Here is a 22,728-nt window from a genome sequence, read left to right as displayed (position 1 = left end):
GGAGTTTTCCCTTTTTACCACATAATTCCCAAAGATCAACACTAATAGAAAGCCTAATTCCAGCCAAGATTCAATTACTGTCTCTCAGCCATCCCAGCAATGGATTTCATGACTTCAGACAGCCATCTTTATCAGTGGAGAACTCAATGCTCTGAGGTTTACTGGCAGAGTCTCACACTGGGTAATATGTTGGTAAATAAGGTCCTATGGAATTCTACTATTGATAAATTCTACTATGGAACTGAGATGTGTCCTGAAAAAATCTTCTATGATAGTGGTACAGTCCATCACACCCCACCTACAGCCTTTAAAAGAGAAAAAAAAACTGACAACAACAAAGTAAGTCTGTGGTGTAATCAGCTAGGTCTTGCAAACATACTTGACCTCTTCCAGCTACCAACATTACAAATGCTGTTTACACATTAGAAGGTTATTTTTTGGCTTCTGATATTATGGTGGAAAAAGAGCCCTGGAATCTTTGTTGAAGGACAAAAGACGGAAAGAACGGGCAGTGTAACCATGGCAAAGAGAAGGGAAATATTGGAGAGAGCTTTTTTCATACACTTTTTATCATTGTTTTTCCAGCCCAACAATGATCAACAAATATGGGCAGGCGTCCTGTGCCAAATCCAATCTACCTTTCTTCCAAGCATACAGGAATGTCAGTGAATTAAATATTGACATATGAAAATACCCAAAAATATGCAATCACACATATGCAGTTTGAGCAAACATAAGACAATACCCAAGTACCACAAACTACCAGGCATCATTAGCAGTTCAGGTGGGGAGCTGTGTCAGCATGCGTAGGCTGCAAAGGAACAAGTAATAGGTCTATTCCATGCTTAAAAGAGAAGAAAGAAAACACAACATTTCAGCCGTGGAGCCCTCACACCTGAAGAAGGCTCCACGGCCGAAACGTTGTGTTTTCTTTCTTCTCTTTTCATCTAGTGTCATTAGCCAGTTCCTGTCAAAATAAAATAGAAATGGATAACATTCTAGAGAGAGTTTGAAATACCAAGGTACAATTTAAACCATATTTCTTCCACTACAACCACAATATTTTGGAGAGATCGCTGAGCCTAACTGTTCTGGCATGCCCGTTAGCCTCCGTCCTGCTTCAGCAATGAATGCAACGGGGCACATTCTGAGGGAGATGCAGTCAATCAGGTTGCAGGAAAACCACGCTATGCTTTTTTTTGAGATCCTGAAAAGGACAGAGGGGCCATGTATATGTGTGCAGCTGGATATGTAATTGCAGGTGGCGTAGCAAATTCTGCTGAAGCCCCACTGCCTGGTGTGGACGGTAGCTGTGCATGTTGCAGCAGAATTGTGCATGTGAGATCAAGGGGGCATGTCATGTGTTTGAGCACTTCACTCCCTTCCGGAAGCACGCGATTCCCTGAGTCCAAAAAATTTGTAAGTTCTTTGGATGACCTGTGGACCGATCTTTCACGATGAAGAATTCCTTAAGAAGAATAGATCTCGGCCCACCATCCCAATGCCTCCATCTCAAAACAGCAACCTCCCACTGCCCTTAGTCTGCAAGGCAGTCCTTTCAAGTGCGATGATGACGCCGGGACCTTCGTTGCCTATTGTACGAGCTGAACTTTTGTGCTCATCAATTCAACGCTCTTTCCATCAACTCATCTTGTCTTTTGACGCTTCGTGTTTTGTGCTCCTTTGACTATCGGCATATCTGGTGACTGCAAACACTGAAGTTCTTGCTTACGGAGTGTGGAACAGTGTTTTCAAGTGATCGCTGTTCTGTCATGTTGACGCCGAGTGAATCTTTCTTTGGAAACATGGGCAGGCTGACAGCAGCGCGAGCGAAAGTAATGGCAAATTTCTTGACTTATTTCTGAATATGAATGTTCTTTAGAAAAGGGATGCGGCGTTGCTTCTCCCCCGTGTAAAGCTCACGCATTCCAGACGTGGTTATGAGCGAACAGTTGCCGCAAGTGTTTGAAAAGAGCAAGAGAGGAAGCAGCCCTGCCCCGTGTGAGGATCAAACTCAGGACCTTCAGATGATGAGACTGACGTGCTACCAACTACGCCAACGAGGCCAGCTGCAGTACACAGCCGGAAAGTTTGCCTCATATGGATTTCAGTCGCCCGTTCCCTAATCTTTAGACGCCCTCTGCTGGATGTTGCATTTGCCTTTTGATCTCACCGATACTTTTTTGGTCTGTTTCTGTTGCGAGTCTGTTTTTCAGATCTCACCTAGCACAAGTCTCTCTGGCTGAAGTGGCCTCTCTGCTTCAGCATCGTGCCCTCACTCAGCCATTAAAAACGTCACTCGGACTTCTGACATGCTGACATGAAATGTCAAGAGAGAGTGGCGGAGACGCTTAAGGCAGAGAGAAGATGAAGAGGGGGCGTGGCTGCAAAATGATTGACAGCTGCATGACGCTCTCCATGCAAGGCGTGACCACAGGCTAAAGGACACCTTTCGGCACATCAAGCTCTAAGCACACACCTGGAGGACGTGGGAAATGATCCCGCTTCCTCTCGCATGCAAAGCGAGCGCTGTACCATGCAAGCTAACCCCCCTCGCTGGGGCTCATGCCTCGGTGTCGCCTAGTGCCGCTTGTTCCCCTCTTACCGGGTGCAGTTCACTGCCCTTCGTCTGCAAGGCAGTCGTGTAATTGCGGCTTTCTTGACTCATTGATGAAGGTCTGACTGGACGAGCGAATGACGCCTCTCCCCCGTCCTCAAGCTCGCTGACAGAATAAAATAGAAAGTGCTGCCGTGGCTCATTGGTTTAGGGGTATGATTCTCGCTTAGGGTGTGGGAGGTCCTGGGTTCAACTCGCGGATGAGCCCTTGTGTGTTCTTTTTGTCCTCGTCCACAAGACTGGGAACTGATATCCACATCACCTTGCAGCATCTGCTTATGGCAAACGATGGAATGTGACTAATGACTGAACGAGCCTGGTGAATACTCATCACGTGGCACAATGAGAGCGTGCAGTCAGCTGTCCAAGGCAGCAACCTCATTGCTCGTTCAAAAGAACACGTACTGAAAACTCATCACCACTATGTCGTAAATGAGCACCGCGATCGCTTGTTGTCATGCGTCCTTACTTGGGAAATGCAGAAGCAAAAACTGCCCTCTCTCAGCCACCGAAACGTGTGCGGCTCGCCTTGCACTCTCTGCGCCTCGCATATTTATGGAGCTGTCTGCTCTTCTTTCTGTTGAAGTACGCAAGTTACGGGGCGTACTGCACACTATGATGTGCTCAATGACAGCTTTCAAGATTTGAAAACTATGAGCTTGATGGCTCAAGTCGAACGAATGTGGTTGTTACGCAATTGATGATCAAACGCACGTATTCTAACGATTCGTGAGAGTATGTTCTAAAGGTCCCTGGCTCAATCCCGGGTTTCGGCATTTTGTTTCATCGCGCCCTTTGTTCCTCTCTCCAGCGCCCTCTGCCTAAAGTGACGCATCCCTTTCTCAGCCCGAAACGCAAGCGAGACACCAGCAACAGTCCCTACAGGTTTCCGTAGTGTAGTGGCTATCACGTTCGCCTACCACGCGAAAAGTCCCCAGTTCGAGACTGGGTGCAAACAGCCTCTTCTTGCACGCTCCTGCACTTCACAGAGGTCTTGAACCACCAGTCATTTGTTCCCAACGTATTTCTGGTGCGTTCATGCACTCTTGTACCAAACGCACGTTTTTTCTGTACCTGGAGCCGATCATTTGCAATTGGGCTGTCCCGACAGACCAAGACGAGCTCTGTCGGCTCAAAAGTAGCGCAACACCTGCGAGAACAACAGAAAGATTAGTACCCAGCGGGGGCCTCTTAGTGAGCCCAAGATCTAATCAAGAATCGACTCCAGAAACAGGGCTGGGCGCATTGTTCCATACTCCGACCACTCTTGGTGTAAACAGGTCCCTCCTGGTCTCTGCATGAAATGCACTTTCCTGCGTTTGCTTTGGTGTAACTGGCTTCCCCTGCATGGGCGAATGTGAAGAAGATCCTTAGTAAGTCATTGAAGAAACCCGAGAAGAGGTCGGAGTGGCCTCTGTCGTTCATCAACGATCCAGTCAGGCAGTACTCCTCTGTAAAGCGCCGTTCGTTCACATCGATTGGCTTTTTTTTGCCTTCATTCATGCAAGTAGTAAAAGCAGACGCCCCTATTCTGCCGTGACCCGGATTTGAACCAGGGTTGTTGCGGCCACAACGCAAAGTACTGACCACTATACGATCACGGCGAGTTACCGATACACACGTGGCAGGGCGGAAAAGGCTGTGCTCTCTTCGTGTGACATAATTCGGAAAAGTCCTGACGTTGCATTTCAACTGAGTCCCAGTATACATCGACCCTTCGACACTCTGAGTGACAACTCTCTTGCGTGTTTTCTCATATTTATGTAGTTTGCTTGCATGATGCCCGGAACAGCAGGGTTGTGCACTCCCATATGGTCTAGTGGTTAGGATTCCTGGTTTTCACCCAGGCGGCCCGTGTTCGACTCCCGGTATGGGAACGTGTCAATTTTGCCTCCTGCTTTCCAAAAGATCAGCACTGTGTACGAAGGAGCCGCATTAAAACTACTCAACGTGCAAAACGTGCGAAAAGAGGGGGCGCTTGTTTCCAGCCGAAACTTCTCGCGTGTGAGACGAGCTGACCATCGCTGCAGGAGGTGGGAGGGTCACTCTGGTAGACAGGGCTGACCTTCGGCAATAGGATTTATACTCTCCAAAATGATATTTGCACTTTCTGGAGAGGCGATTTTCTCCACTTCAGTAGCCCGATTTCGTCGATTGCGTGGAGAGGGCTGTAGAATGTGGCGCCGTCTTTCCTGCTCCGTCCATGACAGGCGTGCTGGTCTCTGGAGAGAGAGCACGGTCCATCAGCGCACCCCAATAAAGGCACTGGAAGCAGCTGAATCGCATTGGCGAAGCTCAGCACTGGGCCGCTGGGCACATCTGACCACAGTTTCCGTAGTGTAGTGGTTATCACGTTCGCCTCACACGCGAAAGGCCCCCGGATCGAAACCGGGCGGAAACAGACCAGACTTCTTCTGTCTCCACGCACAAAAGGGGATTGGGGATTCGCCTAGCGCTGTGATCGAACAGACCCACTCACCTCTTAGTGTGGCGGGATCTGCACAGTGCATGTCGCAGCGCATCCTGCTTTCACTTCAATGCGCGTCCTGATGTACCCCGGTCTCCTGCGTGACAGGTGGGGACAGGTGACAGGTCCTATACTAACGAGGAAGACATCTCTCTCTCCGACCCCCGGCATTGTGTCCTGACCCACCGTGCTGGAAGCCGACTCGTGCTGTGATTCCTTTACGGAGCAGAAATGACAACCGAGGAGCCGAGAGATCATTTCAGCATTTCGCGTCTGAACGGAAAACACAAACGACCAACTCGGAATGACTTGCCTTTGACGCTTATATACCTCTTAGTGTGGCGGGATCTGCACAGTGCATGTCGCAGCGCTCCCTGCTTTCACTTCAATGTGCTTCCTGATGTCGAGTCGTGTGCCGTGCGGAGGCTCTGAAAGCGAGAGCAATGATAAGGTGCACGACACTGTGAAATAAACATTAATAAACGCATATATAACGTCGAAAACACATCTAACACTAAGAGTATACAGCACTCTGCACAGTGTACGAAGTAAATTATTTTCGCAGTAATTAATTATATTTACTATATTTATTATACACGTGTAAATTAATTACTGCGAAAATAATTTACTTCGTACACTGTGCAGAGTGCCGTATACTCCTAGTGTTAGATGTGTTTTCGACGTTATATATGCATTTATTAATGTCGTCGATTTTACGGTTGCAATTCGACGTTGATTATACGTCGAGGCGACGTATATATACGTATAGCCATATTTTCGCCGTGAATATACGTATATTCGACGAATCAATGCCCACAGCTTGGCATACAAGGGTTTTGCTGAGGGGGTCTTGCCACCTGCCTGAAAAAAAACAGTAAAATGTTTGAGTGCCTATAGAGTTTCTATTTCTATTTTCTTGAGAAAAGTTGATACCATTTCCTGGAAACCTCGTCCCCCATCAGTGCGCGGTGCCCGGGGAAAAATCTGTAGGGGGGCGTCTGAAATTCTGAGCGGGGGTGATATTTCGGTTGAAACGGAGCTGTACGGTGCAGCTACCCAAATGAAATCTCGCAGCTATGCCATTGATTAGTGCTTCATGATAGAAGATATCGACTAGCAATCTGGTATTTGCGATGAAGTTCAGTTTCACATTTTTCGTCACTCTCACTGGAGAGTATTGCCTGGAGCGAAAAGTACCATAAGCGTTCATTTTTGCAGTTTCATGGACGTTCTGAATCGTTAAGAAAAAATGTTGTAAAACCAACAAAAGGACAGACTGCTATAACTAGTCCTAGTTATATAACGATTTTAAGTATAATGATAAACTACTGCAAGGAATCGGTCCACCTGAGCAAACAGGATCGTAATGTTGACACTCAATAACGACACTGATATGTGCAGTTCCTGGACGGATAGCCCTCCTGCCAATCAAACAGACTGAGTGACTGTTCCTGTCATTTAGTGTTGTCTGACCATTGACAAAGTACAACTATTTTTTTAGGGCGCAAATTAAGTTAGGTAAATCTTTTTGCCCAAAACTGAAGGGGCAACATTCCCCCCTCCCCCCGTGATGCCAGGCCTGTCCCCATCCTATTCCATAATGTCATTATATATAATACCATACAACAGTGACCGATCCTTACTAACTACATGCGTTAAAATTGCACATCAGCTCATAGCAGGGGGCACATAGCCGCGATGTATTATCAATGTTATATTTCAACCATAATATCGACAACATTAATAAACGCATACGTTGAGAAAATATCGAACCCAGCATATTTTCCGGTTATATACCACAATGCATTGCTAGTATTCGTTGGTCACAATTTTGGACACGTTTTTCAAAGCGTAGAAGTATATCCGCAAATATCTCAGCAATCTTCTTTTGACGAGTAAGTATGAACAATAATAATACTATCTGAATACATACAGATCTTTCTTAATATTATTTTGATTAAAATAGTACGTGAATAAGCAAAAAATGGCACATAAAATAGTGTGAATGGGGAAGATGACACAAAATCGTTTTGCCGTTTCTCTATTCTTATTCTATGTTGAACTTTCAAACTTTGGGTACTCTTTAATTAGGACAGACTTTATTGCTCAACTGCTATGATGCAAGCCAAATTTTATACATTTATTTCAGTTTTGAGCTTAGTAAACCGTTCACTTTTTAGATTATACTAAAGAAGATATTAATCATCATTTATTTGGGAAGTTATATTGTATAATTTTCTCCTAGCTGCGGTGCTGAAGTCCCACCCTACATCAACAGAAAAAGAAATAAAGGAGCATGCAATGTGTTACTTGAAGAATGCATATGAAAGGCAGGGGGCCAGGAGATCTGGACTCTGAAAATAATAGGTTTTTGGTTCTAACTGTTAGGACAATTAGACAGGGTTTGCAAATAGTGGGAAAAAATCATCTTAACTTCCATTGTAATATTTTTTTTTCTTGGAAATATAGAAGTTGTACATTTTAAAATGTATATTTGAATCAAAATGTGGTTTTGAGTTAGTGTGTTAATGTAATTAGTTTTGTGTTTGTCATTACTATACTGTATATTGCCATGTTACCAGAATTTGTAGCTGAAGTTTAAGACTAGTTGTGTTTTTTATGATTATTGCCCATATGTTGATTGTTGATTGATTGTATACAATGTATAATTTGAAATACATATGTTTCAGGTGTGAATGTGTATTTTCAGAATACATTTCTAAATCTAATCATTGGCTTGGTTTACTTGTTTCTACACCTATAAAATCTATCTTTGATGTATAATAGACCTCTAAAGTTATGCGTATAATAGACCTCTAACCATATACGTATAATAGACCTCTAAAGTTATCCGTATAATAGACCTCTAACCATATACGTATAATAGACCTCTAACCATATACGTATAATAGTCCTCTAAAGTTATCCGTATAATAGACCTCTAAAGTTATCCGGAACTCCAACCATATATGTATAATAGTCCTCTAAATTTATCCGTATAATAGAAATCCAACCATTTATGTATAATGAACGTCTAAACATAGACGTATAATTGACGTATAACTTTAGACGTATATTAGAATTTCCTTCTAGACGAATTGTAGACCACATTTAGACGTATAAGGTATGCGTTTAATAGACGTATATTATACGTCTTTTGCCCACTGGGTGGGCTCCAGATGCACATGGAAGCAATCAAGTGTTTCATCCGAGCTGTTTCAAAGACTGCCCAAGAGCTTTCCTTTCACAGAGGCGCAACGATTAATGATGGGGGTGCACCCTTCAATGCGCCTTACGACTCTAGGGAGTGATTGAGACGATTCGTAGCGTGTGCTCATTTCTCTCTATTCCCCGTGTTGCAGTGGTAGGATGACGTAAATTACTGCTTCGACACGTAACGGCATTATAATCACGTGCAGGAGCTGAGGGCTTTAGTTTTGTTTCGTTTTCCATGGCGTTCGTAAGCGCGCAAATCAAAGGCAAGTCCTGCGTCTAACACGAACGTAAATGCTTTTGAAAGTGCAGTGTGGTGCAGCTTGTAAAATCCTTGTCCACATTTGTGGTTTGTTGATGTTTGTTTTGTCTGCCAAAGTTGCATTTTGACATCCGGACGAGGGGACCTTATCATTTGAACGTGAAGCCAGCCTTAAACCCTCTGAGGTGTGTCTGTCTGCCGGCACGTATCTTGTGAAAGGTATTTTTTTTTTAACGGAGAGCAACTTTAAAAAGGTTTCCGCAGCCACCTCGCAGTCCGTGTTTGATTATAGGAGGAATGCGGCGGCGGCGGGCTCGCTTTTATCGTGGTCGAGTGGTTAAGGCGATGGGCTCGAAATGCGTTGGGGACTCCCCGCGCAGGTTCGAAACCTGCCGACTCTGGCGTCTGCCGCATGTCGCCTTGTGCCTGCGCGGCAGAGGCGAAGTGCCGCTTCTCCTTTCCCGGTACTATAACAACGCGAAATCGCTTGGACCCGCTGCCATGGGAAGCAATTCTTCAGATAACCACACATTTGGCGTTCGCACCTCTGGTGCTCTGCTTATGCCTTTGAAAACCTAATGAATAAAGCTGAAAGAACCGACACAATATGTAGGTGCTCGTAAAGCACGCAGTAAAGAACTGTTAACAGCAAGGGTTTCAGTGGGTTAACTGAGGAGAAGGCGTGATCGCTAATTGTTGACTTTTTATTTGGTGTTAGAAACACTCTTACTGTGCATGACGTGCAACAAATGTAGCCACAGAAATTGCATCACGCTTTCATGTATGCTATTGCAGACACCAACGTTGCCTAGATAGAAAACCGAAATAGCCGTGGGTTTGCTTGCTGGTCTGAAGGATCTCTCTTCGAATCTCTATCATTTGTCAATGGAAGTAAAAGGCGCTGCAATCTCATACGTTCAGAATCAAACCCGCAGCTGTTGTTCGACTTTATTTCTTGATTAATTACAACTGAGTGTCGCATGAGCAGTTACATAAACTTGTCTGGTATATTTGAACACAAATGCCGTTCTTCAATTAAAACTAACAGTACATTGTCAGGTACATTCAGTTCTATACAAACAAGAGACAGACAAGAGAATATTTCTACCTTTCATGTGGACTATGTGTTGACTTACTGATCGGAATAATAAGAAGACAGAACAAAGAAGGCACCACTGGGATTCGGACTCAGGATCTTCTGTTTAAGAGACAAACGCTTTAACCAACTAAGCCACGGTGCCCCGGTAGTGTTGTCCTTTTGCAGCCACTTGGACACACCACTCAGACACATCTGCATTCGGTGTGTGCTCCGCCTGCTCGCTGAGCAAGTTGCCACCTTTACATACAATAGCAACATCGACACCAAGAGAAAGGATGACAAATGGCTTTTATCTGGAACTTTTCATGTCCAAGGAGCTCAATGTGCTTTCTGTGTACAACAGGGCCACTGAACTCCACACTGGCCACTGAACCACAGCAGTGGCTTGCTGGCTTGACATCTCCCAAGGAAAATGTTGAAATCGCATGTGGAACAGGAAAATGACCCTCGAGTATGAGGGAAAAAAAAGAAAAAGATCATCTGGAGCGCGCCAACCCATGTCTGGACAGCCCAGTTTCATCGATGAGGTGGCCGAGTGGTTAAGGCGATGGACTGCTAATCCATTGTGCTCTGCACGCATGGGTTTGAATCCCATCCTTGTCGCTCTCTACGTTTGACGTTGGCTCTCCTTTTGTTTGCTCCAGTACTAGAGCCTTACATTTTCTAGCGGTGGCTGAACATGGTATAGTAGGCTAACGTTGGTATCGAGCAGTGGTAGTAACAGTATTTACGTGCCGCTGCTGCCAAGTGGCTCTGGGTTGAGACCGCATTTTCACTTACTTGCAGCACAAACGGAGAAAGCGATTTTTGACAGTCTCTCGAGAGACTGCGCTAGGTGTTTAGGGATAGACTTTGTCAGTTCCCCCTGGGATGATGGCCTCTCAAATAGTTTGTGATTCCTCTAGACGTTTATACAGTAGAAGCCTGCTTCGTGGCTTAAATCCAAGCTAAGGAAACGAGTTAGAGGTCTGATGCAGAACTGCGAATTCAATGAAGGGGAACACTACAGTACATTGCACTGTATGTGTGAGGAAAGCTGCCCCCTTCTGTTCCTTGTCGACCGAACAGAGGACTGTAAAGGATACCGCCAAGAAACTTTAGGATGCTGGTTGGAATCCAGCTCCAAAGAAGCCCCTTTGGGTGTTATGTAATCAAAAAGTAAGAACAGAGAATCTCCCTTTGATCAAAAGCGCAACAGAACTGTTTTCCGTGGAGCAGGTTTCAGACCCGTAGACCTGTTTTATTTGTAGGGCAGGGCACATTCCCAAACGCGAATCTCCTGTTTTAGAAATGCTTTGGGCGGCGTGAAGTGAAAATAAGAAGTGGGCTCCAGATGCACATGGAAGCAATCAAGTGTTTCATCCGAGCTGTTTCAAAGACTGCTCAACAGCTTTCCTTTTACAGAGGCCCAACGATTAATGATGGGGGTGCACCCTTCAATGTGCCTTACGACTCTAGGGAGTGATTGAGACGCTTCGTAGCGTGTGTTTACATTTACAATGAAGATACCATTGCTTAATTTTAAATGCCTTCAGTTTCTAGAGCACCCTCTGGCATCTCTTCCTCCTGGACAGCGGCCTCTTGCTCAGGGCCGCTGGAATGCAGGTAGATTCTTTTCAACATGCTTTTACATAATATGTTGTAACAATGATTTCAAAAAGAAACTACAGAAGCCTTACAGATTAAAAATATCTCACCTTGCTAATGTGTCTTCAGGCTTCCCATGTACAAAAAGGCCCAAGGACTCTAGCAGTCTTACAACCACTATCCTGTTTGCCTCACCAGACACGATCTCTATTCTGTGGTAATCCACGATGACCCCGTTCTTCAGGTGATTCATCATGTCCTCCCTCGCCTGTTGAGAGGCCATCCTGATCTTTTCTGCCGTGGCGTGCTTCATACACGCCCTCTTCAAGTGAGCAGGAAGCTGATCAAGAGTATTCAGGCACATCTTGCACACCAGGGGAATCCTCGCGGGTTTCCTTTGAAAATAAATAATACCATCTGTGTATAGAAACAAGCTAAGACTGATTTCTTAAATTATCCTTAATTTTCTCTCTCATAGTTTGAGCATAATGATTTTATTGCATTTATATAAGAATTGCTCATTGCTCCTAAATAAATAATGGTTTCATAAAAAAGTGAACACTTACTTGGTCTCAGTCACAGATTTTCCAATAGAAGCCATTGTGGAGTTCAGCAACTGCAGGTCCTAGAAGTGGGGAAGGAATTTTAAAAGAGAAATTGAATTACAATACAGAAGGAATGGCTGAGGGATCACTGAAATATATATATACAAATTCCAAAGACTGAGTCCATATAGAAACAACTACCTTTCATTTTCAGTATAAGAAAAAAAAACATTATCTTCCAAAAAGCATCATAAAATTGTCCCTTCTTCCAGACTCTACTTCTCTCTTGTAGTAGTATAGCAGACCTTTCCAGGTGAGCAGATCACAGAGTCCGAAATGAGCTTCCTCCATCAAGCAAAGTACCTGAACATGACTCTGTCTTCATAAAAGCGCCCCTGTAATAAAGAAATTAAATCCGAAATCAAGAGGGCAGTTGCCTACTGAAATACAAGAAGTCATCAATTTTAACCTAGCAACACATTAAAGGCTGCATCTATACAAGTACGATTCTAGAAATGCTCACCAGATTACGTTTTAAGAAGGAACTGCGCCTCAGGTTCCGCCGAGATCTTAACTCGGATGGCAGGATTCAGAGTCCGGAGTGCGGACTGATGGCGCACGGAGGGTCCATATACTGTGGATCCCTCAGTGATCTTCCGCGTATTCAAACCGCCAGCGTGTGACTCCCCTGTCCTCGTGACCTCATTGCTCTGCTCTCTCCTCTGTGCAGCTGAGCCCGACTCACGGTAAAATGGAAAAAAATATGCCCTCGACGTGAGATTTATTCTGGAGCGAACCAGTGTTGCGCATAGCTGCCTTCAAAGCAGTTAACTCAGGTTCGATTCCCGGCCAACGCAGTTGCGAATGTTTTCAAATGCTGTCTTGAGCCTTGGATTGTGACTAGCAAAGCGAAGCCTTTTGAAAGAGCTAAAGCACTGCAAAACGGAATTGAAGGAGAATCTTACAGGGGATTCTGAGCAGTGTCTGCATACATGCAGTCAGATAAAGGTGCTGAAAGCTTGAGCTACTCTCAATGTCATGCTGCCCTTCCCCGGAGTAAATCTGTTACATTGAAAGAATGCTTCTGGCAGGTTCAAAAAGGGACCCTTGTTAATTGGAGAAATCAATGATTTCGAATGAATTCTGTATGCGTTAAAAGACAGCTATACACAGAAAACATGCAGGACACTGCTCATGATGTTTCCCGAGCCGAAACACAGTGCGTTTTTCCAAGCCATTTGACAAAGCCCACCCACTGAAAACTGCAGCAAATCGTGTAAAGACGTTCAACTTTGTAACTACTGCACGCACAGGAAGCAGAATAAATTCCTCTTTTCAAACTGTCAAAGGTTTGCTTTGCGAACGCTGCAGGACATCGCACAATCTCTTTTCAATGGGGACAAACGATTTCTTATGGGGCGCAGTAAGTACAGACGTTTAAAATGCTCCACTCATGCCGACGATGCAGCATGAAGAAGCGCAACCTAACGTTTGACAGACAAAAGCCAGGCGCCGCTACGAGCAATATGAAATCATACTGACAGCACACGGCGTTTCGCGCTGACACAAAAGTAATCTCGACAGACGCTGTTCTCTGCATAAAGCTGAAAGAGCTAAAGAGCGTTTCTGTTGACACGTAACAAGCTCGTTTCTTTCTACCATGATGTTACCATGACAAAATCTGTCTTTAAACACCTTGCTCAGTCTCTGACGTGACTGTCAAAAATTGCTTTCGCCGATTGTATTGCAAACCGGCGGAAGCGGGGTATTGGGAAAAGTTTTCAACTAGCAATAATCGCGCCTCGGCTAAACCTCACAGGCTACGATACTGCCACTGCGCAAAGCTGACGGTTGCCAGGCAACCGCGGGGATCCTATGGAAATCGTTATCGATCGTCTCATGGCATGTCGTTGCTATAACGCTTCATATTTGTCGTCTTCTTCTTCTTCTAGCTTGAGGTTTTGAAGAATTTCATGACAGACAAGGGCTCCGTTGGGAACAAAGGGCGTTGTGAGAAAACCGTTGCTTATTTTCAGCAGCAGAAATACAACCCTTTAAATACAAGATGACAGAACAATGACGAAGGGCATGCCGGGAGGAACTCATGCACTACAGAGGAAAGGGGGCGGGCACGTACAGTTCACATTCAAGCCACAAGTACTCTTCTTGGATGTTGCACAAACAAATCCTAACGTCTTGAAAGCATTGCAGCATGTTTGTGTCCCACTTCCCGTGGCTGCGGGACGAGTGACACGAACGGACAAACACAATCTGTGGCGTTTAGCGTGACATAGTCTTGCAGGCATCGTGCTGTCTCACTGCAATATTATACCGCTGGAGGAAACAGTCCATCTGGCCATGAAACTCATTTGAACGTCTAGCTACAGCAACTAACAATATCATGATTTATTCAGGATGTGTGGAATCAGCACGTCCCGGAGACAGCTTCCGAAATCGTGAGCATTCTCTGGTGGTAGGGGCGTTCAAGATGGCGCTCAGGTGGGAGGTAAAGTTTAGTGGTTGGGGAGTTTTTTTGAGTTTTTCATGACCTGAATGTTAATTTTTGCTTTTTTTGACTACAGAAAAATAAGGACTTAACACTAGTTGTTTAAACTTCAGTTATAATTGAAAGAAAAAAAAAACGATTTTTTTTTAGGTTTAAAAAGTCCGATATGAGTAACACTGGGAAAAGAAAAGAGACTGCTGGGTCTTCGAAGGAGAACTCTAAGATACCTCAATCGTATATGTATAGCACTACAAAAAAATCGATGGCAACTAAAGGGAAAAGTGAAGCAGCTGCAGGGGCAGCAACAGGGCGGAGGCGCCGCGCGCCCGGCCGACGTGTTGGACCGGTGCGCTTTACGTGCTGAAATAAACACGCGACAGCCCCGAAATGTTTCCAGAGTGCTGTGCACTGAAGACTTGCCTGGTGCTCCTCCGTGCAGATTGTTTGTCCTCCTCCAGTGCGGGACGAGCCAACACAAGGGAGCGCATTCGCCAAGATCCAGGCACGCAATGCGATTTGGAAAGCAGCTCCTTTCCAAAGAGTTGCACACGAACGATCCTTCAGTCCCGCTCGGGGGGCACGGAACCCCCGCCACACACAGCTTCAAGTAGCGAGTCAGGTGCCTGGATGTTGGCGAATGCGCTCCCTTGTGTTGGCTCGTCCCGCACTGGAGGAGGACAATCAATCTGCACGGAGGAGCACCAGGCAAGTCTTCACCAGACAAAAACCTCCAGTGCACAGCACTCTGGAAACATTTCGGGGCTTTCGCGTGTTTATTTCAGCACGTAAAGCGCACCGGTCCAACACGTCGGCCGGGCGCGCGGCGCCTCCGCCCTCTTGTGGCCTTGCGGCGTCAGAGCAAGAGGCTCCTTCTCGCTGCCCTTCCGCTGTGTTGCAGGGCCCCGAGAGGGAACCCGGAGCGCGCACTTTGTAGGGGGCGGGGGACCGCGTTCGCGCTCTGCCCCCGGTCTCTTGCGCGAGTACTAAATCTCACGGACAGGGGGGCCTCGTCATTGATTGTTACAGGTGAGACGGGGATTAGGAGGAGACCCCGACTGATGGGTAAAGGGGAGCACTAACACCAGAGGGACACCCCCGGCGTCTCTTTTTGAGAGACGCCCTGGGGTTTCCTAATGGCCAAGGAGGGTCGGGACCTCGGTTTGACGCCTCCCCCGAAGGACGGCGCCTGTTTGTGCAGCAGAGTGTCGCCATCAGGAGGCTGGGGCGTAAGAGAGCCACACAGCCCGCAGGGTGAGCGCTCCCTACTGGTCCCAGTCACACCTCTTGCAGGAGCAGCAGCAACCGGAGCTTTTCCGGGGTGGAATCTCCCATCCGGGTGCCGGCCAGGCTCACACCTGCTGGGCTGCCCCGGGGGTGAGCCCAGTCGAGAGTCGCAGGGCCAGATCTAGTCACCGGGGAGAAACGATACAAGTGAAGGATTGCTCGGCTCTTGGCACTTGAAAAGACCGACAAATGTCTCGTTCCCGCCGGAGCTGAATGTACCCGCATGTGTGGTGTCGTCTTCTTCCCCCGCCCCGCTGTGTTTGCTGTATTGTCTCTGAAGCCGGCCCCCCCGAGACGAGACGGGCTGTTCCTGTGCCCCAATTAACACTTTACAGGTGCCATTCCCCGGCATTGTGGCCATTGTCGGTGCTCACACGCGATAAGATAAGGCGGAGGAGAGCGGGGCATGCCCAGCGGCAGACATTCAAGGAGGGGGCAGTGCGAGGTGAGGTGAGGTGCGACACGCCGGAGCCCCGACGCAGCTAATGCGGAGCACTTGTTGGACTGGCATCGAAAGGACGTGTGCGCACGGAGCGAGCCTTCCCTGCGGCGGAGCGCGGGAACTTTCATCCCCCCCTCCCGCTGCAGGAGTTGTGTGCACTGCAGCGGTGCCGAGAGAAAAGCACAGAAGGCAGCAGGCTCTGGAGAGCAGGTAAGAGACGGAGCCTTGCGTGGCGATCTGCCGGTCTGGAGTTATGCAAATGAGGCCGAATTGCATCCCGGGACATGCTGCGAATGCGCAACGGCGACTGCAGATGTGTAGGAAACGGCGCGCTCGTTTTCTCGTTTTGCCCACACTTTTGAGTGTTAGTGTGGCGTGTGAGTGTGTGAAAGAGTGGGCCCAGCAGGAGGCGGTGGCGTGCGGGGCGAGGAGGTGGCCTAGGCTGCGCGATTTGTGCTGTGGGTGCGGGCCGCTTGCAGGGGCCTGTACAACTCATACTTACCTGGCAGGGGAGATACCTTAATCAAGAAGGAGGTTCACCCAGGGCGAGGCTCGGCCATTGCACTCCGGCTGTGCTGACCCCTGCGAATTCCCCAAATGTGGGAATCTCAACTGCATAATTTCTGGTAGTGGGGGACTGCATTCGCGCTCTCCCCTGATGTGCTTGGTCCAAAATCAGATACGGGAGGGTTAGGACACCACGAGCTGCGTGGCTGCGGAAGGATCCCGGTTCGACAGGAGTGGACGCCGCTGCTGGTTCTCGCTGGCTTTTAGTTAGGGGTCCGGAGAAGCATCTCAAGCTAGTTCCACTACTCTTTCCAGACGTTCATTCCCTTTTCAAAGTCAGTCGTTTTGCTGTAGTCTGCGTTCTTTAGGCTGATTATCGAGGTTAGCCTTTATTTGGTCATGGGGGGCCTCGGTACTGTATGCTGAGTCTAAAGACAGTTTCACCCGTTTTCTGATTGCTCGGTTCTGTACCAGTGCAGACATGTCAAACAGTGAATGGCTGTACCTCTATTGTATCCGTGCTCAATGAATGAAATCGGTAACAAATGAATATATGTCTAGTTATACGAAAAACGAGTGGTTTATCGACTCATCTTCATTTGCAGATTTAGAGGCAGCTTCGATATTCGTTTTACAGACGGATTTTTTTTTTGAATATGGGTCACACACATGCCACAGCAACAAAACAGATGAGGCTATAGATCACCTTTCCATCCTGCAGGTTTTCCTCCCAAAGCCTACGGCACCAACGGCAACCCCTGCTGGCCGGGAGAGCAAAAGCTTACAGCACCTGGTATTCCCAGGCAGTCTCCCATCCAAGTACTAACCAGGCCCGACGCTGCTTAGCTTCCGAGATCAGACGAGATCAGGCGTGTTCAGGGTGGTGTGGCCGTAAGCGAAAGCTCTGGCGCCTGACTCGCTACTTGAAGCTGTGTGTGGCGGGGGTTCCGTGCCCCCCGAGCGGGACTGAAGGATCGTTCGTGTGCAACTCTTTGGAAAGGAGCTGCTTTCCAAATCGCATTGCGTGCCTGGATGTTGGCAAATGCGCTCCCTTGTGTTGGCTCGTCCCGCACTGGAGGAGGACAAACAATCTGCACGGAGGAGCACCAGGCAAGTCTTCAGTGCACAGCACTCTGGAAACATTTCAGGGCTGTCGCGTGTTTATTTCAGCACGTAAAGCACACCGGTCCAACACGTCGGCCGGGCGCGCGGCGCCTCAGGTTCCGCCTCAGGTTCCGCCGAGATCTTAACTCGGATGGCAGGATTCAGAGTCCGGAGTGCGGACTGATGGCGAACGGAGGGTCCACATACTGTGGATCCCTCAGTGATCTTCCGCGTATTCAAACCGCCAGCGTGTGACTCCCCTGTCCCTGTGACCTCATTGGTCTGCTCTCTCCTCTGTGCAGCCGAGCCCGACTCACGGTAAAGTGAAAAAAAAGATGCCCTCAACGTGAGATTTACTCTGGAGCGAGGATAGATGTTACCTTTTTATCATTGAACAGGATGTATGTGATGTGGCGACTAGGTTCAATTTTGTATCCTCTTTAAAAGATTAAGGACTGGGGTGAGTGTGATTTACCACCCTTTCAGCTAAGAACCCGACTTGCGCATCGTTTAAGCTGCATAGACTTGGTCGTTTAACTCTTCTCCATTAGCAGGGTTAAGGTTAAAGAAAAAAACATTGCTGACTTCTTTTTTTTTTGCCAGCCGCTAGCGCTGATTAGCAAGGCTTGTATTTCATGTTTTGCAAGTTGCATCCATTTTAAGAAAAACAAGTCGCGTTAAAGACAGGAAATGAATACTTGCATTTAATTAAGTCTAGCCGTAGGCGGTTGTCTGTAAGGACCAGTTCTGTTCGAGAAGACACAACAAAGAAGGCACCGCTGGGATTCGAACCCAGGATCTTCTGTTTACTAGGCAGGCGCTTTAACCAACTAAGCCACGGCGCCCCGGGAGTGCTGTCCTTTTGCAGCCACTTGGACACACCACTCAGACACATCTGCATTCGGTGTGTGCTCCGCCTGCTTGCTGAGCAAGTTGCCACCTTTACATACAATAGCAACATCGACACCAAGAGAAAGGATGACAAATGGCTCTTATCTGGAACTTTTCATGTCCAAGGAGCTCAATGTGCTTTCTGTGTACAACAGGGCCACTGAACTCCACACTGGCCACTGAACCACAGCAGTGGCTTGCTGGCTTGACATCTCCCAAGGAAAATGTTGAAATCACATGTGGAACAGGAAAATGACCCTCGAGTACGAGGGAAAAAAAAGAAAAAGATCATCTGGAGCGCGCCAACCCATGTCCGGACAGCCCAGTTTTGTCGACAAGGTGGCTGAGTGGTTAAGGTGATGGACTGCTAATACATTGTGCTCTGCAGTCATGGGTTCAAATCTCATTCTCGTTGCTCTCCATGTCCGACACATGTGCCTGTTTGACGTCGGCCCTCCTGTTGCTTGCTCCGGTGCTAGAGCTGTACATTTTCTAGCGGTGGCTGAACATGGTATAGTAGGCCAACGTCGGTATCGAGCAGTGACAGTAACAGTACTTACTGCGCCCCATAAGAAATCGTTTGTCCCTGTTCAAAAGAGATTGTGCGATGTCCTGCGGCGTTCGTAAAGCAAACCTTTGACAGTTTGAAAAGAGGAATTTATTCTGCTTCCTGTGCGTGCAGTAGTTACAAAGTTGAACGTCTTTACACGATCTGCTGCAGTTTTCAGTGGGCGGGCTTTGTCAGATGGCTTGAAAAAACACACTGTGTTTCGGCTGAACTCCACACTCATGAGCAGTGTCCTGCATGTTTTCTGTGTATAGCTGTCTTTTAACGCATACAGAATTCATTTGAAATCATTGATTTCTCCAATTAACAAGGGTCCCTTTTTGAACCTGCGAGAAGCATTCTTTCAATGTAACAGATTTACTCCGGGGAAAGCCAGCATGACATTGAGAGTAGCTCAAGCATTCAGCACCCATATCGGACTGCGTGTATGCAGACACCACTCAGAATCCCCTGTAAGATTCTCCCTCAATTCCGTTTTTCAGTGCTTTAGCTCTTTCAAAAGGCTTCGCTTTGCTAGTCACAATCCAAGGGTCATGATAGCATTTGAAAACATTCACCACTGCGTTAGCCGGGAATCGAACCCGGGTCAACTGCTTGGAAGGCAGCTATGCTCACCACTATACCACCAACGCATGCCCACAGGAAGTCTGCAGGACACCACCAGAGAATGCTTTTTTAAAAAAAAATTTTATTAAACATAGAATTTACAAATACAAATACAACAAGAGGATCAGAGTCATGTACAAGAGAAAAAAAACGCAGCAGAAAAAAGCATTTAACTACCAGAGGTAATTAAGTAATTATGTGATCAAATTGTATATTTTACACGTATCATATTTTCCTTGCTTTAATATTTCTCAATTATTTATAAACTTTAGTTTCAACATGCATGCGTTTCCTGTAAAAAATAAAACTCAGCACACAGTTTTTCTTTTAACAACATTTCGAGTACCTCTGGCATTCATGAAAAAGACATACACAAAAGCAAATAACTAACTCTAAGACTGTCTAAACTATTGAGTTTTTCAAAGAACCAGAACTATAACAGTCCTTAACACTTAACTACACCATTCCAAACTAACACTAAAGAAACACTAGTATATACTGGTATAACAAATAAAACCAAACATAATCATTAACTGAGCAGTCACTGGGAGCAAATCTCCTTCCCGTCCACAAAGGCCCTCGCTCCCACAAAGTAGGCTCTCCTCCCCTCTCTTCTGGCAGCTTCAACCTGGGGCCACAGCTGGTTCCTGGTACTCCTGTCCGCAGCAGACAGGTCCTCTGCAAACCTCAGTTTGTTCCCATTCAAATACTCATTCCCCCTCGCCGCTCGCCACAGCATGTCCCTCGCCGTCCTCTTGGTGAACTGTATTATAATCGATCTGGGGAGCACTTGCCCAGACATGTTCGCTCTCCCGAGCTTGTGAACAAAGTCAATGGCCGATATTACGTCCTCCTGGTCCGGCAGGGTCCTTTTACAGATACCCTTCACTGTTGCAACAAGGTCCTTATCACGTTCCTCTTTAACTCCAAATAATTTTAAATTCCATCATCGACGGTATCTATCTACATCGTTCACTTTCAATTCAAGTTCTTTAATATGCTTTTCTTGTTTGGTATTTACTTGTTTAAGAACTTTTACTTCACTCTTTAAGTCTTCAACCTCTTTAAACACACAGTCCATGGACTTTTTAAGACTTTCGATTGCGACTGTATTAGATCAAGTCATTTCCTTCAGCTCACCCATGCTCTGTGCCATCATGTTGAAGATGTTGGTCTGGAGCTCCTCCAGCGTCAGGTCGCCCCTTCCTCTCTTGGCTGCCGGGGTTTTCACAGGTGTGCTGGGCAGGGACTCCGGCTCTTCCTCTGGCAGCTGAGTCTCACTTGGGCTGCGAGCGCTCGCGTACGAGCGCATCTCCAGCACTCTTTCCACGTCCCCTCCAGCTGCTTCACTTTTCCCTTTAGTTGCCATCAATTTTCTTGTAGTGCTATACATATACGAGTGAGGTATCTTAGAGTTCTCCTTCGAAGACCCAGCACTCTCTTTTCTTTTCCCAGTGTTACTCATATCGAAATTCTTAAACCTAAAAAAAATCGTTTTTTTTTCTTTCAATTATAACTGAAGTTTAAACAAGTAGTGTTAAGTCCTTATTTTTCTGTAGTCAAAAAAAGCAAAAATTAACATTCAGGTCATGAAAAACTCAAAAAAAATCCTCAACCACTAAACTTTACCTCCCACCTGAGCGCCATCTTGAACGCCCCTACCACCAGAGAATGCTCAAGATTTCGGAAGCTGTCTCCGGGACGTGCTGATTCCACACATCCTGAATAAATCATGATATTGTTAGTTGCTGTAGCTAGACGTTCAAATGAGTTTCATGGCCAGATGGACTGTTTCCTCCAGCGGTATAGTATTGCAGTGAGACAGCACGATGCCTGCAAGACTATGTCACGCTAAACGCCACAGATTGTGTTTGTCCGTTCGTGTCAGTCATCCTGCAGCCACGGGAAGTGGGACACAAACATGCCGCAATGCTTTCAAGACGTTAGGATTTGTTTGTGCAACATCCGAGAAGAGTACTTGTGGCTTGAATGTGAACTGTACGTGCCCACCCCCTTTCCTCTGTAGTGCATGAGTTGCTCCCGGCATGCCCTTCGTCATTGTTCTGTCATCTTGTATTTAAAGGGTTGTATTTCTGCTGCTGAAAAGAATCAACGGGTTTCTTTGTTCCCAACGGAGCCCTTGTCTGTCATGAAATTCTTCAAAACCTCAAGCTAGAAGAAGACGACAAATATGAAGCGTTACAGCAACGACATGCCATGAGACGATTGATAACGATTTCCATAGGATCCCCGCGGTTGCCTGGCAACCGTCAGCTTTGCGCAGTGGCAGTATCGTAGCCTGTGAGGTTTAGCCGAGGCGGGATTATTGCTAGTTGAAAACTTTTCCCAATACCCCGCTTCCGCCGGTTTGCAATACAATCAGCGAAAGCTATTTTTGACAGTCTCGTTAGAGACTGAGCAAGGTGTTTAAAGACAGATTTGGTCATGGTGACATCATGGTAGAAAGAAGCGAGCTTGTTCCCAGTGGGCATTGATTCGTCGAATATACGTATATTTACGGCGAAATTACGGCTATACGTATATATACGTCGCCTCGACGTATAATCAACGTCGAATTGCAACCGTAAAATTGACGACATTAACAAACGCATATATAACGTCGAAAACACATCTAACACAGTGCCTGAGGCTTTTTACTGTATGTATCGTGTGTGCCGCAACTAGGAGTATACGGCACTCTGCACAGTGTACGAAGTAAATTATTTTCGCTGCAATTAATTTACATGTGTATAATAAATATAGTAAATATAATAAATTAATTACTGCGAAAATAATTTACTTCGTACACTGTGCAGAGTGCCGTATACTCCTAGTTGCGGCACACGATACATACAGTAAAAAGCCTCAGGCACTGTGTTAGATGTGTTTTCGACGTTATATATGCGTTTATTCATGTCGTCGATTTTACGGTTGCAATTCGACGTTGATTATACGTCGAGGCGACGTATATATACGTATAGCCGTAATTTCGCCGTAAATATACGTATATTCGACGAATCAATGCCCACA

The 22,728-nt window shown here is 46.4% G+C and overlaps 11 non-coding genes across 11 annotated transcripts; 5 read left to right on the top strand and 6 right to left on the bottom strand.

Annotated features, from left to right (window-relative positions):
• Nucleotides 1-4,149: 4,149 nt before the first annotated feature.
• On the bottom strand, nt 4,150-4,221 carry trnah-gug (transfer RNA histidin (anticodon GUG)). Its single transcript has one exon. It is a non-coding gene; the product is annotated as a tRNA-His (tRNA).
• Nucleotides 4,222-4,422: 201 nt separating this feature from the next.
• trnae-uuc (transfer RNA glutamic acid (anticodon UUC)) lies at nt 4,423-4,494 on the top strand. The gene has a single exon. It is a non-coding gene; the product is annotated as a tRNA-Glu (tRNA).
• Nucleotides 4,495-4,945: 451 nt separating this feature from the next.
• Nucleotides 4,946-5,018, top strand: trnav-cac (transfer RNA valine (anticodon CAC)). The gene has a single exon. It is a non-coding gene; the product is annotated as a tRNA-Val (tRNA).
• Nucleotides 5,019-9,726: 4,708 nt separating this feature from the next.
• Nucleotides 9,727-9,800, bottom strand: trnak-cuu (transfer RNA lysine (anticodon CUU)). Its single transcript has one exon. It is a non-coding gene; the product is annotated as a tRNA-Lys (tRNA).
• A 379-nt stretch (nt 9,801-10,179) lies between these two features.
• trnas-gcu (transfer RNA serine (anticodon GCU)) lies at nt 10,180-10,261 on the top strand. The gene has a single exon. It is a non-coding gene; the product is annotated as a tRNA-Ser (tRNA).
• Nucleotides 10,262-13,494: 3,233 nt separating this feature from the next.
• LOC148635051 (U4 spliceosomal RNA) lies at nt 13,495-13,636 on the bottom strand. The gene has a single exon (XR_015933418.1). It is a non-coding gene; the product is annotated as a U4 spliceosomal RNA (small nuclear RNA).
• Nucleotides 13,637-16,516: 2,880 nt separating this feature from the next.
• On the top strand, nt 16,517-16,680 carry LOC148635050 (U1 spliceosomal RNA). The gene has a single exon (XR_015933468.1). It is a non-coding gene; the product is annotated as a U1 spliceosomal RNA (small nuclear RNA).
• Nucleotides 16,681-17,307: 627 nt separating this feature from the next.
• Nucleotides 17,308-17,426, bottom strand: LOC148635049 (5S ribosomal RNA). Its single transcript, XR_015933282.1, has one exon. It is a non-coding gene; the product is annotated as a 5S ribosomal RNA (ribosomal RNA).
• Nucleotides 17,427-18,404: 978 nt separating this feature from the next.
• On the bottom strand, nt 18,405-18,478 carry trnat-agu (transfer RNA threonine (anticodon AGU)). The gene has a single exon. It is a non-coding gene; the product is annotated as a tRNA-Thr (tRNA).
• Nucleotides 18,479-19,652: 1,174 nt separating this feature from the next.
• On the bottom strand, nt 19,653-19,724 carry trnag-ucc (transfer RNA glycine (anticodon UCC)). The gene has a single exon. It is a non-coding gene; the product is annotated as a tRNA-Gly (tRNA).
• A 2,246-nt stretch (nt 19,725-21,970) lies between these two features.
• On the top strand, nt 21,971-22,112 carry LOC148635046 (U4 spliceosomal RNA). Its single transcript, XR_015933454.1, has one exon. It is a non-coding gene; the product is annotated as a U4 spliceosomal RNA (small nuclear RNA).
• Nucleotides 22,113-22,728: the final 616 nt, after the last annotated feature.

This window comes from Lepisosteus platostomus, unplaced genomic scaffold (assembly GCF_059453375.1).
Source record: "Lepisosteus platostomus isolate fLepPlt1 unplaced genomic scaffold, fLepPlt1.hap1 Scaffold_30_H1, whole genome shotgun sequence".
Classification (NCBI taxonomy): Eukaryota; Metazoa; Chordata; class Actinopteri; order Semionotiformes; family Lepisosteidae; genus Lepisosteus; species Lepisosteus platostomus.
Note: the sequence above shows the minus strand (reverse complement) of the source record. Positions and strands in the feature narration are given on the sequence as shown.